The sequence below is a fragment of the Bombina bombina genome, chromosome 5 (assembly GCF_027579735.1).
Source record: "Bombina bombina isolate aBomBom1 chromosome 5, aBomBom1.pri, whole genome shotgun sequence".
NCBI classification, from domain to species: Eukaryota; Metazoa; Chordata; class Amphibia; order Anura; family Bombinatoridae; genus Bombina; species Bombina bombina.
Genome location: NC_069503.1, coordinates 131,705,267 through 131,719,451, shown reverse-complemented (window position 1 = coordinate 131,719,451; position 14,185 = coordinate 131,705,267).

Below are 14,185 nucleotides of genomic sequence, written 5' to 3'. Positions count from 1 at the left end.
TGCTAATTATTTTTCGCTCCTGTCCTGCATGTCAAAAAGTGGGGAAACCTGGAGAGGTGGGTTGTGCCCCTTTAATTCCCCTTCCCATAGTGATTGAGCCATTTGAGAGGGTGGCTGTGGATATAGTAGGGCCCCTAACTATCCCAAGCAGTTCAGGGAAAAGATTCATTCTGATGGTAGTAGATTATGCGACTCACTACCCAGAGGCGGTGGCCCTGTCATCTATCAGGGCTGATAAAGTGGCTGATGCTTTATTGGGTATCTTTTCAAGGGTAGGTTTCCCTACGGAAATGCTAACTGATCAGGGCACCCAATTTATGTCTAGCCTGATGCAGAGTCTATGTAAACAAAGTGCAGGTAGAACACCTAGCGACTAGCCCATACCACCCCTAGACCAATGGCTTGTGTGAAAGGTTTAATGGGACCCTGAAGCAGATGGTCAAAACCTTTGTGAAGTCACAGGGGAAGAATTGGAAGTGTTACCTGCCACACCTCCTTTTTGCTTATAGAGAGGTGCCCCAGGAATCCACTGGTTTCTCCCCCTTGAACTCCTATATGGACGCAGAGTGCGTGGCCCCCTTGATCTGATCAGGGAGGAGTGGGAAGGAAAATTAGGTGCTCAAGAGACTTCGGTAGTAGACTATGTAATAAGATTCAGGGACAAAATGCTTAGCCTAGTGGGAGAGGTACAGGAAAACCTACAGGCTGCCCAGTCTAAGCAGAAGCAGTGGTATGACTGGAATGCCAGAGAGAGAGAGTGTATGATGTGTGACAGAAAGTGCTTGTTTTAATACCCATGAGACAGAATAAACTACAGGCTGCCTGGGAGGGTCCGTTCACTATCCTAAAAAGAATGAATGATGTGAACTATGTGGTGTCTCTGGATGAGGAGGGTAAAAGGCAAAACCATCTATCATGTAAATATGATAAAAGCCTATTATGGGACTTCCGGTGGGCGGGACACAGAGTAGGACGCAAGGGAAAAGAGCTCCGTCTGGACTGAAACTTAAAAGTTATTAAATTGGGCAATTTCCCCTTGAAAATACCTGTGTCCAGTGAAATATCCTTGGCAGAGTTTGCTTCCCGGTGTGGGGGGATATTTTGAAGAACCCCCATAGTATTCACGAGAGCCGTGTATCGCTCCCCCACGAGGTGACCTGCTGAAAGACTGATTGCAGGGGCGTGAATCCGCTCCACATACGGAACAGAGAGCCGGAGTCCTGCCGTGACCTGTAACTTGGGAGGGCATCAGAGGCGAATCAGGTGGACTGTGACTAGGGGCTGGAGTAGAAATGCCGCGGCTGCAAATACCCCCACCACTGAGACCTACGGCCCTACTTACCGCTCAGCCAGGAACAGTCTCGGCTTCCCCGGAAAGATCCAAACAGCATTGATAGATCTCCAGGTGGTGGGCGGGTGGCTGCGACCTGCAACCTGCGAAACCTAGTGCCCATCGCAGAAGAGTTCTGGTGCGAAAACCGGCGCCATCTTGGAATCTGCCACAGTGGAGCATAACAGACATCCAAGAGGAGCTGAAGGAGCGGCTGTTAGCTGACAGCTGGACTTGCCAGGTGGTAAAGTATTGCCTCCCCTTCCTAGCAGGACTCCCACAAAACACCTTTTTGCATGCTGGGATGCACAGAGCTACAAATAGACATTGCCCTGCTCTGTGCTGGTAGTGCGCACACACTCACAAACTGTGCAGACTAGGGAACACGATCCAGCATTGCGCAACCTGTTCATTGTTACTTTGGACCTGTGAGTGTTATAAGTGCTGTATCACAAAGGCCCTGATGTATGACCTTTATCCCTCCTTGTTACACTGTAAATAACCCCACATCCTAGAGACTCTAATGCTTTATTGAGGAGGTAAACCAGCTGTCCCATCCTCCTCTCCTCAGCTAGCAATACACTACATAGCCCAGAGGTTTTTTTTTCACCTTCTGTTGGAGGAATAAACTAGAACACTTTATCTATTAGCCTAAAGGGCTGGAACTCTGATACGGGTTACTAGCTGTATGCAACTCTTCCATCATAGAGGGATTGTTCTGGGAACTCAAAGCTTATTCTTCTGCCTTAAGCTGAGTATCTACCGCTGGACACTTTAAGACTGCCTGTCACCCAGTACATTGCATAACCAATCTCTTGCTCTGTTTAAGTTATAGGTCCTTACCCTACTTACAGGTTAACTCTGTAGTGATTTATGTGAATGCACTTTGTATTACCTATCAGGCTGTCATTGTCATGTTATTGCTGTAAGTGGGGGCTAATACTTGTCACTGAGGGCTGTTTTCATTTTCATTTTATTTGTTACATTGAGTGTGTTGTTTTTTTACCAATTTATGGGTTTATGGAGAGGTACTTGACCACTACCCCAATGGCGAGCCGTAATAAAACAAATGACAGAAACATGTATTTATGTGTTTATGAATCTGCTTGTTTGTATGTTGGAACTTTAGCGAACTGTGGCAACTTACTAGAGAACTTGCACCTGTGCAGAGTGTGGGGGGAGGGGAAAGCACATCATTTGTTTAATGATAAAGGAAGCTGACTCTTGGGAAGATTGAAGATAAATGATAGTATTACTGCTGTTCTGTTTTTTTTTTTTTTCTGTTTATGGTTTTCAGAAGTGACTGTAAGATCATTTACATGTAATGTCTGATGATGAAAACATAATAAAACTTTTGAAATATAAAAAAACAAATGACCGCCGCCACAGGGTCGTTAGTGACCAGGCTGCTCAGGGATACAGCTCTGAATCCCTCCCAGAGGGGGAACAGGTAGACACCACCCAATTGTTAAACAAATAACCATGCTGTTCATGCCGAAAAATGATAATCTTCAAAGGGGTGTAGATACCCTTACTGACGATGTTAAACAGTTCTCGACTAGGATGGTTGAGGCGGAGGGCAGAATATCTGACTTGGAAGATTCAAATGTAGCCAACACTAGTAAGATAGAGAATCTGGAAAGGCAAGCTATGGCCCTACAATTAAAAATAGATGATCTATTAATGGGAAAATATCCCCATTCAGGACTTTGTTGGAGGGGTGGAAAGAGCTCATAGAGTGGGCCCAGAGAGACATGGGGCAGACATGCCACAACCACGCGCAGTCATGATTATATTTTTACACTTTCAGACTAAGACTGCTGTTCTAAGAGGGTATAGGAAACTAGACAAGCTGGTCTTTGAAAATGCGCGACTGTTGCTGTTTCAGGATTTTTCCACAGACCTCATGAAACGGTGCAGGGAATTTTCCCCGCTGTGCTCTAAACTCCACAGAGAGGGAAGGCAAGCGTATCTTTTATACCCTGCCAGACTTAAAATAAACACCCCCAGAGGCCCCAAATTTTTTGACTCGCCTGCCGAGGCCCAGGAATTTCTAGAAAATCAAGGGTCGCCAAGGCGCAATGCTATACAGAGACAGGGTGAGGGAGGAGAAGGCTGAGCTCAATATTATATAGGGGTTATCTAACTCCACTTTATTATGATAAATTATATTAAGTCTGGTAAGATGGCTGAGATAATTAACAAAATGTGCTATCTAATCCTATGGTTAACAGGGTTTCACTTAGTGAAGTTCCTTGTCCCTGTTAAACTAAAATATGAAACGGGAGGGACAGTTTTGGGAGGGTCGGGTTATCACGTTCAAGAGTCGGGGAAGTTCATGTTAATGGGTAGGAGGTTCAGGAGTGAGACTACTCCACTGGGGAAAATAGCGATCTTGTCTCGAATATTCTACGGGCAAATGGGTGTAGGTGGCTTGCCCCCAATGCACCTTGACATAGAACAGAGACTTAGTCCAATAATAGTTCCCCTGTGGTGGGTAGAGGTTCAGGCAAGGTGTGATAATGAAGGGATAGAAATGTTAAAGAATGAATGTTTTGATTATTGTTTTTGGTTTTGGCCTGGGAAAATTTTGTGGTATGATGATGAACCTAAAGATGTATATATTTGTCACAACATACTCATCCTGGTTAGCTATAAAGTGAAACATGAAAGTAGATGGACCAAGATGATAAATATCTTTTTTTCCTTTTTCAATACAGCTAGTGAACAAGTCTGGTTGGTGGGGCCCAGCGGCAAGCTGGCGTGATGAGAGGCTGAACCGGAAGCTTACACACGCGCCAATAAGGTGTGCCCTCTTGGGGGTGTTTTTTCTTTTTCTTGTTCTCTCTCTTTCTTATTTCCCCCTCTCCTTACCTCTCTGTGTCTACTCCTTCTCCCTTGCTCATACCACGCTGCATCACAATTACTTATACCACTCAACATACACATACTCAGGGATCTACCTGAAACCTCAGATTTAATCTTTATTCATGGAATGTAGGGGGAATTCATTCCCCCGTCAAGACGAAAACAATTCTGACCCTTCTTAGGAAAAAAAATGGCGGAAATAGCGTTTCTGCAGGAGACGCACCTCTCAGACTTAGAGCATGGTAAATTAAAATCTGACTGGGTGGGGAGGATAGAGTATGCTTCATACAAATCAGCAAGTCGAGGAGTAGCTATACTTTTTGGAAAACAACTAGATTGCGAGGTCATGAGGGTACATAAGGACCCTGAAGGGAGGTACATCATAGTACAAATTCGCACTTTAGGAAAAACATACACCCTATGCAACATTTACGCCCCAAATCACAAAGACAAGAAGTTTTGGGACACTATAGTGACCACACTTATGCCCTACCTAGGTACTCATCTCATATTGGGGGGTGACTTTAACCTTGCGCCCAATCCCCACTGTGATAGGCTAAGAGACCCCAGTCGCTGTGCAGGTGGGAAAGTGCCCAGGGTATCGGATAATTTTGAGAAAAAAATATTCGCTGGGTTGAGGGACTCTCTAGATTTGACAGACATTTGGCGACAAATAAACCCTGATGGAAAGGATTACACATACATCTCATGGGCAACCCCCTCTATGTCGCGTATTGACCTTTTCATGATCTCGAACTCCATAATTACCCATGTGATAGATGCAAAGATTGGTGAGGTAGTTGTCTCTGACCATGCTCCCATAGCACTTTTTGTAGATGTAACCCCGCGGACGTGTAACAGGCGTACTCTAAGATTCCCGAGGTATCTGATATCCTCTCAAGAGTTTCAGAACTATCTAATACATTGTTGGGATGATTATAAGACAAACAACATCCAACATCTCGGTACGCCGGAGCTATTCTGGACAGCAGCTAAAGCTGTTCTTGCAGGTAACATCATGCTTATATGGCACGCAGGAAAAAACAATGCGCTGAAAAACTTGAGAGCTTGAGGGTAACCTTGTCAGAAACCTATCGGAAATACTGCACTACTCCCTCTAACCATAATTATCGCAAATACATGGATGTTAAAACTGAACATGATGCGTTGCTCGCTCACCACGCCTCAAAAGTGCTACTGTGGTCTAGGGGCAAATATTACAGGTATGGAGACAATTTGGGGAAGCTCCTGGCCACACTAGTAAATATAACCACCTCCTCTAAGCACATTGCTGCACTGAAAATGCATGGGAGGGTAGTGAGGGATCCCAAGGAAATAGCAGAAGCATACTACTCCTCTCTATATACCAGTGACTTCTCTTCTGGTAGTGAGGTGAGGGATCGTTTTTGGGACTATGTACCCCTCCCACAGATCTCGGACGCGCAGTTAGAAAAGCTGAATGCCCCTATAGATGATAAGAGTGAGGGAATTGGGGGAATTGGGCAAGAAGGGGTTAATTAGCACTCATTCCATTGTATTTTGTTTGGATTGTTGAGACTAGATTCAACTAATGGTTACAAAGATAGATTAATTAAAACTTATTATTTCATTAAACCACTACTAAAATGTAATTAATATTACAGCTGGGAAAGTCCCATATGCCTTATTGATAATCACACACACAGGATTGTATTACCATCTGCAATATACCGAGACAGGGAGCGTAGCTCCAGCCACCCCCTTGTATTCCTGGCCAGTAACAGGATACTCTGGCTTCAGGTGACAGGGATGGCTAGGTTAAATAAAAAATGGACCATTCAAAACCACATTTCATGCAAAACTCCTAATGTAATCTATTGCCTATCATGTAGCTGCAATTTTTTATACGTAGGTATGACCACAAGACAAATGGGCATAAGAATAACGGAACACCTCAGTAACATTAGGAATGCAGCAAAAGACACTGAAAAAGGCAAACAAATTACAAGTGTTGCGAGGCATTTTTTAAACTATCATAATGGGAAAACTGGTACATTTAGATGCTGGGGACTGGAAGCAATACGTCCAGGTATTCAAGGTGGTGATATGGAACAAATTCTATTAAAGAAAGAAGCTAAATGGATATTTAATTTAAATACTGTAATGCCAAATGGTATGAATGAGAACAATAATTTTTGGGCATTCCTGTGATATATGTCACATCCCCTTTTAACCAGTTTTTCAACTTCATAAACAACATTCCTAAGATACATCTTATAATGGTTGAATTGGTACCTCTTTCATAAACGTGCACCCAGAAGTTTTATTAATTTTACCCATAATAGACCTATATAATAATTGATGTTAGCAGGACATCTAATGTTACAATAATATAACTTGCAGTAAAAACATGAGTTACATGATGGTACTATACATGCTGCTTATGGTCTAGATTTCCAGTTGTACTGTAATTAATCCATACACAACTTGTTATGCCTATAAAATCTCTTATGTGTGGGTCGCTGGCACGTAATGTCTTTAATTCCTAGGACACTACCAGTGATGACACTAACATAATTAGCTTTTAATGTATTTTCATAGCAATATTGGTTCTGTATCTTCAATTTATGGATTGGTTTATAATCACAGCATAAATAATTGCATACATTGAAAACCATTGCATAGATATATTGTGTTTTATTTAATCATATGAAATGATATTAATATATCTATAGAGACAATGAGAACATAATATATAAATACAAGCATGGGGAAATGCTTTAATATTGAATTTATACAAAGTAGTGTATTTAAAATAATAGAATTATTACAGATTAATAGATTTTAATAGTCTAATACTGCTAGCATGGCTGTAAATTATGGACATATATGGATCTGCAAGTTGGGATAGCACATTATCCTGATTGTTATCATAGTGAGTCACTAGATGTACCGTTATTAACAGGTCATTTATGGGCATCGGGGGATCCGCTCGTGATGGGCAGTTTTCTCTGATTTATATGGAATATGTTCAAGCATAATTCGGCGGTGGTGCATGCGCGGAGCGTTAGAGAGGACAACATTCAAATGTAAGCCAGTCTGCTGTCTGTTATATTCCTCCCGTATGCAATCAGCCGAATAGATGCTACTATTTTTGGGTGCACGTAGAATTAGGTACTATGAGTTTGAGTGACACTTTCACTGACGGAGAGGAATACCTGTGTTATTGCAACGATCGTATAAACACAATAATATTACAATTCACGATCGTAGATTAGGCCCCATTGGCTAAATCAAAGCCAATCACATAACGGAATGTCAGCACTGACTCCGGTTATACAAGGTCGCTTGTGATTCGCTATGAGATGGGCGTGTACACAATACGTGACGGGATTGGCTATGACAGTAACACATAGGGTATTTAAGGAATCCTCAGTGTAACACTCGTCTTGTCAGTCAGTGATATACATTGAGAAAGGCCGCTACTCGGCCGAAACGCGTTTGTGTGTGGTGTATGCTAGAGTGAATGTGTCTCTGTTTTTAATTCTAATATTGATTTATACACCTTATGAGGAATTTATCTGCAAGAGATTAGAACGTGGTAAACTAGCCATCCCTGTCACCTGAAGCCAGAGTATCCTGTTACTGGCCAGGAATACAGGGGGGTGGCTGGAGCTACGCTCCCTGTCTCGGTATATTGCAGATGGTAATACAATCCTGTGTGTGTGATTATCAATAAGGCATATGGGACTTTCCCAGCTGTAATATTAATTACATTTTAGTAGTGGTTTAATAAAATAATAAGTTTTAATTAATCTATCTTTGTAACCAGTAGTTGAATCTAGTCTCAACAATCCAAACAAAATACAATGGAATGAGTGCTAATTAACCCCTTCTTGCCCAATTCCCCCAATTCCCTCACTCTTATACTTAATATTAAGGGTTAGCACCAGGGATTATTATATCCCTTTTTCCTGTGTAATAAATTCACTGTGCCAATATTCCTTGTTTCTACTGCCCCTATAGATGAGGCAGAAATTAAAAGAACTATTATGTCCATGTCGTTGGGTAAAGCCTCTGGCCCTGATGGGCTGCCTATTGAATTTTACCGCTTGCTCAAAACACAAGTGACGCCAGCCCTTACAGGGCTTTATACTAGTTATTTTGTAGATAACAGGAAGCCTTCCTCTGCATTCTCGGCAGCCTTTGTCACCTTAATCCCAAAGCCTGGGAAGGATACCCTACTACCCGAATCTTACAGACCGATTTCCCTATTGAATTCGGAATACAAGATCCTCACCAAACTATTTGCGGAAAGGTTCAAATTTATACTCCCTACCATCATACATGCAGATCAGACAGGCTTCATGCATGCACGGTCCTCAGCGGTTAATGTGCGAAGGGTATTACAAGTAGTGCAGCACTACTGGGATGGATCTCGAGTTGGGGGAGCGACTGACAGGTCGGAGGCCTTCCTGCTATCTCTTGATGCGGAGAAGGCCTTCGACCGGGTGGAATGGGAACATCTGTTTAATACCATGGTGAGGGCTAATCTCTCCAGTCCCCTCCTCACTCTTATTAAGAACTTATATAGTTCCCCGATGGCAAATATCTTAGTCAATAATATCTTCTCTCCCAACTTTCAGCTGTCACCCTTGCTCTTCAACATCGCCCTGGAGCCACTAGCTATCAAATTACGGCAGGATTTCCCTGGTATCGATATAGCGGGTGCTCCCCAGCACCTTGCGTTATACGCAGATGATATGCTCTTGTTCGTGCAAGATCCACAGATGCATCTCCCGTCCATTATGAATTTGGGCGGTTTTCAGGCTACAGGGTCAATATACAGAAATCGGAGATCCTGTGGCTTTACAGGAAACCCGGCTCTATAGAGAAGTACCCTTTTACCATAGCAAAACATAATATTACATAGGTATCAAGATATCAGATAATCCCAATAAACTATATGCTAACAACCTGACCACCATATGTGCAAAACTGCATGCCCAGATGAATGGGTGGAGATCCCTGCTTCTCTCGCTATCAGGAAGAGTTGGCCTACTCAAAATGGTAATTCTCCCCCGGTTACTATACCCGTTACTTATGCTCCCCTTACTGTTAAACAAGTCAGACATTAAATTGCTGAACGCGGCAACGTCAAATTTAATCTGGAAGGGGAAAAAAACAAGAATCTCGAGGGATAAATTAAGTGCGGGCTTCCGAAATGGAGGTCTGGCTTTACCAGACTTCAGGCTATACAATTGGGCGGCACTGATCCGCCTAGTGGTAGAGCGGCAGATAGGCACGCATCATTTTGGTAGATCCACTCTTGAACAGGCAGTATTAGGTAATATATCTCTAGCATATCTACCGCATATCCCGAATCTGAAGACAGTTAATACTCTGGGACTTAATGTCCTATTCAAAGACCCTTTGAAAGCCTGGCAACAGGCACACAAGTTTTTGGGAAAGTCATGTCAAGCCTCACGTTACTTGCCAATAGTCAAGAACCCGGACTTCCCGGCAGGATCTGAGACGCGACCTTTCCTAGTATGGGAGCAAAAGGGGATAACGTCGCTTAAACAATTAATAGACCCCCCGGTTAAGACCTTTGGTACTATACAGAGAGAGCACGGTCTACCGAAAAGTCATTTCTACGCTTTCTGCAGGTGCGCCACTATATGGGGGCATTGGTCAGAGACAACCCAGAATTCTGGGAGGGGTCCCCCTTCCGCCTCACCCAATCCTTATACCAACTAGGTAAATTTTCCCTTTCGGAAATCTACCAGACACTTCTGTATCAACGTGTGCGGGGACTGCAGACCAACTTACAGACGGGTTGGATCGGGGAGGGACTGGGGGAGGTCACATGGGAGACGATCAGGACAGGCATGGAAAAGACAAGGAGGGCAACATTATCTGCAATGTACAGAGAAACTCAAGTCCGTTTTTTGCACAGGGATTACTTCACACCCAGAATAATGGCTAAATGGATCCCCAGCTGGCCTAATAAATGTGCCAAATGTGCAATGGAGAAACCGAATCTTCTACATTGTATTTGGGAATGTCCCCCCATTAAGCAATTCTGGGGTAAAATACAGTACTGGGTTAACCAGAAGCTGCAGATCCAGTTTACCGTTTGCCCTGAGGCTGTGATTTTCCTGCACTGGGACACACAATACAAAGAGAATGATACAGTACTGAGTTTAGTAATCTTGGTAGCAAGAAAATGCATACTAAAACGCTGGATAGCAAACACGAGTCCCTCCTTTAAGAGCTTTAAACACCTATTGCAATCTCAGATATTAACAGAACAAATGGATGCTAGGATGGACGTCCAAGACAGACTAGGTTCCTTTCTGCGCAAATGGTGCAACATTTGAACTAGAAATACAGAGATTGATTCTCATGCCATTTAAAGATTCAGTGACTCTTGCGGAAGCCACCTTAAGGGGGGAATGGGGACATTTGTTTGAGAACCAACAATAATCATCAAGACAATATGCAGAACGGTAGACCCCTACATGTAAGGGGGATGCCACTCCCGCTCTACTCTCAGTCCGCCTCATACGTCCCCGGCCCTGCACATTTCTCTCTCATCCTCTTCTCTCCCACACCTTTCCCCCCCCCCTTTTTTTTTTCTGCTGGGCCCCACGACCGACCACGAGACGAGAATAATAATTCCCAGGCTGGTAGGATAAGTAGGTTAGTAGTAAGAAGTTCAAGGTGGTCAAGTTTTAGACCAGAATTTTTATTGGAAAAGAAGTAAATGTATGGAGGGGTTGTTATGTACACGGAGAAAACAAAACTAGACAGCAACACTGTGGGTGCAAACAAACTTTGTGGAAACGTATGTTTTATACATAATGCTTGTCTCAATCCTAGCTGTTCGACTATGCTTGATTGTTTGTATGTCTACTATAATCTTTTTAATTGCTCATGACGTGTACATTGACTATCCCCCATAATAAAAATGATATTTAAAAAAAAAAAAAGCCTATTATGACAGAGAACCCACTGTGTTAACTGTGTGTAGTTTGCCTGGAGAAGAGCATGAGACTGACCCCCTTGTTGATTTACTGGCCCCCACCAGAAAAAACAACACACTAGAAGCCGCCCAGATAAGTGCCCACTTAACTGGGGATCAGCGGCATCAGTTGTCTGAGGTGCTTAGGCCTTACTACAGCGTGTTCACAGGGAAGCCTGGCAGGACACACTTAGTCACACATCAGGTAGATACTGGGAATCACCATCCCCTCAAACAGCGTACAGGGTATCCTTGCAGGTCAGTGCTGACATAAAAAGGGAGATAGAGTAGATGCTAGAGCTGGGATGATTTGCAGGTACCACAGCCCCTGGGCCTCCCTAGTAGTACTAGTCCCCAAAAAGGACAAAATCACTAGGTTCTGTGTAGATTACAGAAAGCTAAATTTAGTGACTGAATTTGATGCCTATCCTATGCCTCGCATAGATGAGCTACTGGACAGGCTAGCAGGGGCCAAGTTTCTTAGTATCATGGATCTTAGCAGGGGATACTGGCAGATCCCTATGACCCCAGAAGTACAAGAGAGGTCTGCCTTTATCACTCCTTTTGGGTTATATGAATTCCAAGTGATGCCCTTTGGGAAGAAAAATGCCCCTGCCACATTCTAACGGCTAGTTAAACACTTGTTGGAGGGGCTAGAGGGGCAAGCTGTTGAATACCTGGATGATATTGCAGTGTTCAGTGATACCTGGGAGGAACACCTCACACATTTAGCCAGTGTATTGTACCGAATAGCCACTGCTGGGCTAACTATAAAACCAGTGCCAGCTGGGCATGATGGAGGTCCAGTACTTGGGTCACCTGGTGGGAGGAGGGGGTCAACTGGTGGGAGGAGGGGTACTGCACCCAGAGCCAAGTAAAACTGAAGCCATAATCGCCTGGCTCACCCCTAAGACAAAGAAACAGGTTATGTCCTTCCTGGGTACCGCAGGGTACTATAGAAAGTTTGTGCCACACTATAGTACCATAGCCAAACCCCTAACAGACCTTACAAAAAAAAAAGCCTACCTTAAACAATCAAATGGACCCCTGAGTGTGACAGGGCTTTTAATTCATTGAAAATTGCCCTTACTGACTCTCCTATATTACAGGCCGCTGATTTCCACAGGAGATTCATAGTGCAAACGGATGCTTCTAACTATGGGCTGGGGGCTGTGCTGAGTCAGGTGGATAAGAAAGGTGAGGAGCACCCCATTGTGTACCTCAGCAGGAAATTACTTCCACGAGAAGTGGCATATGCCACTGTGGAAAAAAAGAGTGCCTTGCTATAGTTTGGGCCTTGCAAAAGCTACAGCCTTATCTTTATGGACGCCAGTTTACAGTGATACCTGACCACAACCCCTTACGCTGGTTACATAGGGTAGCTGGCTCAAAGTGGGAAAAAAGGGAATTCTAGTTCTCTATCAAAGAATAAGATGATCAATGTCACGAATACCTCATGATTTAGCTGCCAAGGGGTTAACATTTGTTTTTTAAAGAAGAACTGTGTCCTGTGTTTGTTTGTGTTTCCTTTGACATGCCAGGCCCCCTCATAAATCCTGTGTAGTATACAGGAACAGACCTTTATGGCTCAAACTGTCAGCAGAGGGCATGATGCAGAACAGTGCCTCTGCACAGAAACTGATAAGGTGAATAAAGGGACATGGGTTTCATGTAGTATAATGTTTAAAACATGTCATGACAGTAAATGAAGGTAAATATGACAACCCTTGAAACCCCCCGAAATGTTGCTCAATTAAGGTGCTGTTGCTCCATATAGTGTGCTACCTGTGTGTTCTATTGCATTGTATTCACTGGGACTCTGGAAAGGGAGGTCCTCCAGGTGTGCACCTACATTCATTCAATATTGATACAAAGGGACATCCTTCTGAGGTGTGTGCTGGTCCTGCTACTTTTGTACAACCCTGTCATATTTGATATCAAACTGATTTGCACAATGAAACCAAGAGATTGCCTTCCTGCTTATATGAAAATAGATTTACCTAGCAGAAATTATGTGTTCTATAAGTTCAGGCAAAGACTTAGAGTTTATTGGAGGTCGTAAAAGGTAGGGGGTTTCCTAGCCCCTGCGAAAAGGGTTGGGAAGCAATCTGATCTCTTGAATATTGTATAAAGTTTGATGTTTCAACATGTAAAATTGTTCATTCTACATGGGAGGCTGCTACAGCGTGGGTGACCATCTTCTCTTGCCCATCTCCCTGAGGCAGACTAATAAGCTAGGAAAGTATTAGGTCTGTTATTTTCTTCTTTTTATTTTAACCTGTTTACTGTGTGTAATTTTATTTGTAACAACTTTTTATTAATAATGCATTGTGCATAATATTTTTGGCATAATAAATAATTCCTTTATTAAGTGTTGGCCTTTGTCTAATAATTGAACCACGTTACTGAAAGGACTGGAGTATTCGAACTGTATATTTTAGGTTATTTTGGCTAAATTGTATTCTAAGAGTAAAAGGGACAGTCTAGACCCAATACATAATTTTGATAACTTATTGTTACATACCAGAGAAGCATCCTGCAACTGGTCCCACTTCTATAAGCTTGCAAGAAGTATATGAAACATTTGAATAATCATTGTTGGTTAGTAACTGAAAATGGCCACCAAGCTCCACCCACAGCTTTCTTCTTGTCCAGCTAGCCCTTGTCTTGTGTGACAGTTTAGCAGTGCACGTTTAGTATTTTTCAGTTAGCTATTTCAAATTGTGCATGTTTTTTTTTTTTTCCTCAGACAGAAATACAGGGGACATTTATTGTGGGCGGACCGTCATCATTTCATACAAATAGTGATAGTTATAAGTGGCTTTCTAGTGGAGGTTCAGTTTCCTTTTACTTGTGATTTTTTTCTACTGCAAGTCCTTAATTGTTATATAAATAATCTTTATATTCTTGTGGTATGAAAATGTTATTTTATTCAGTTTATCATTTATGTTATTGTTAATAAAGTCTAATACATTTTGGCT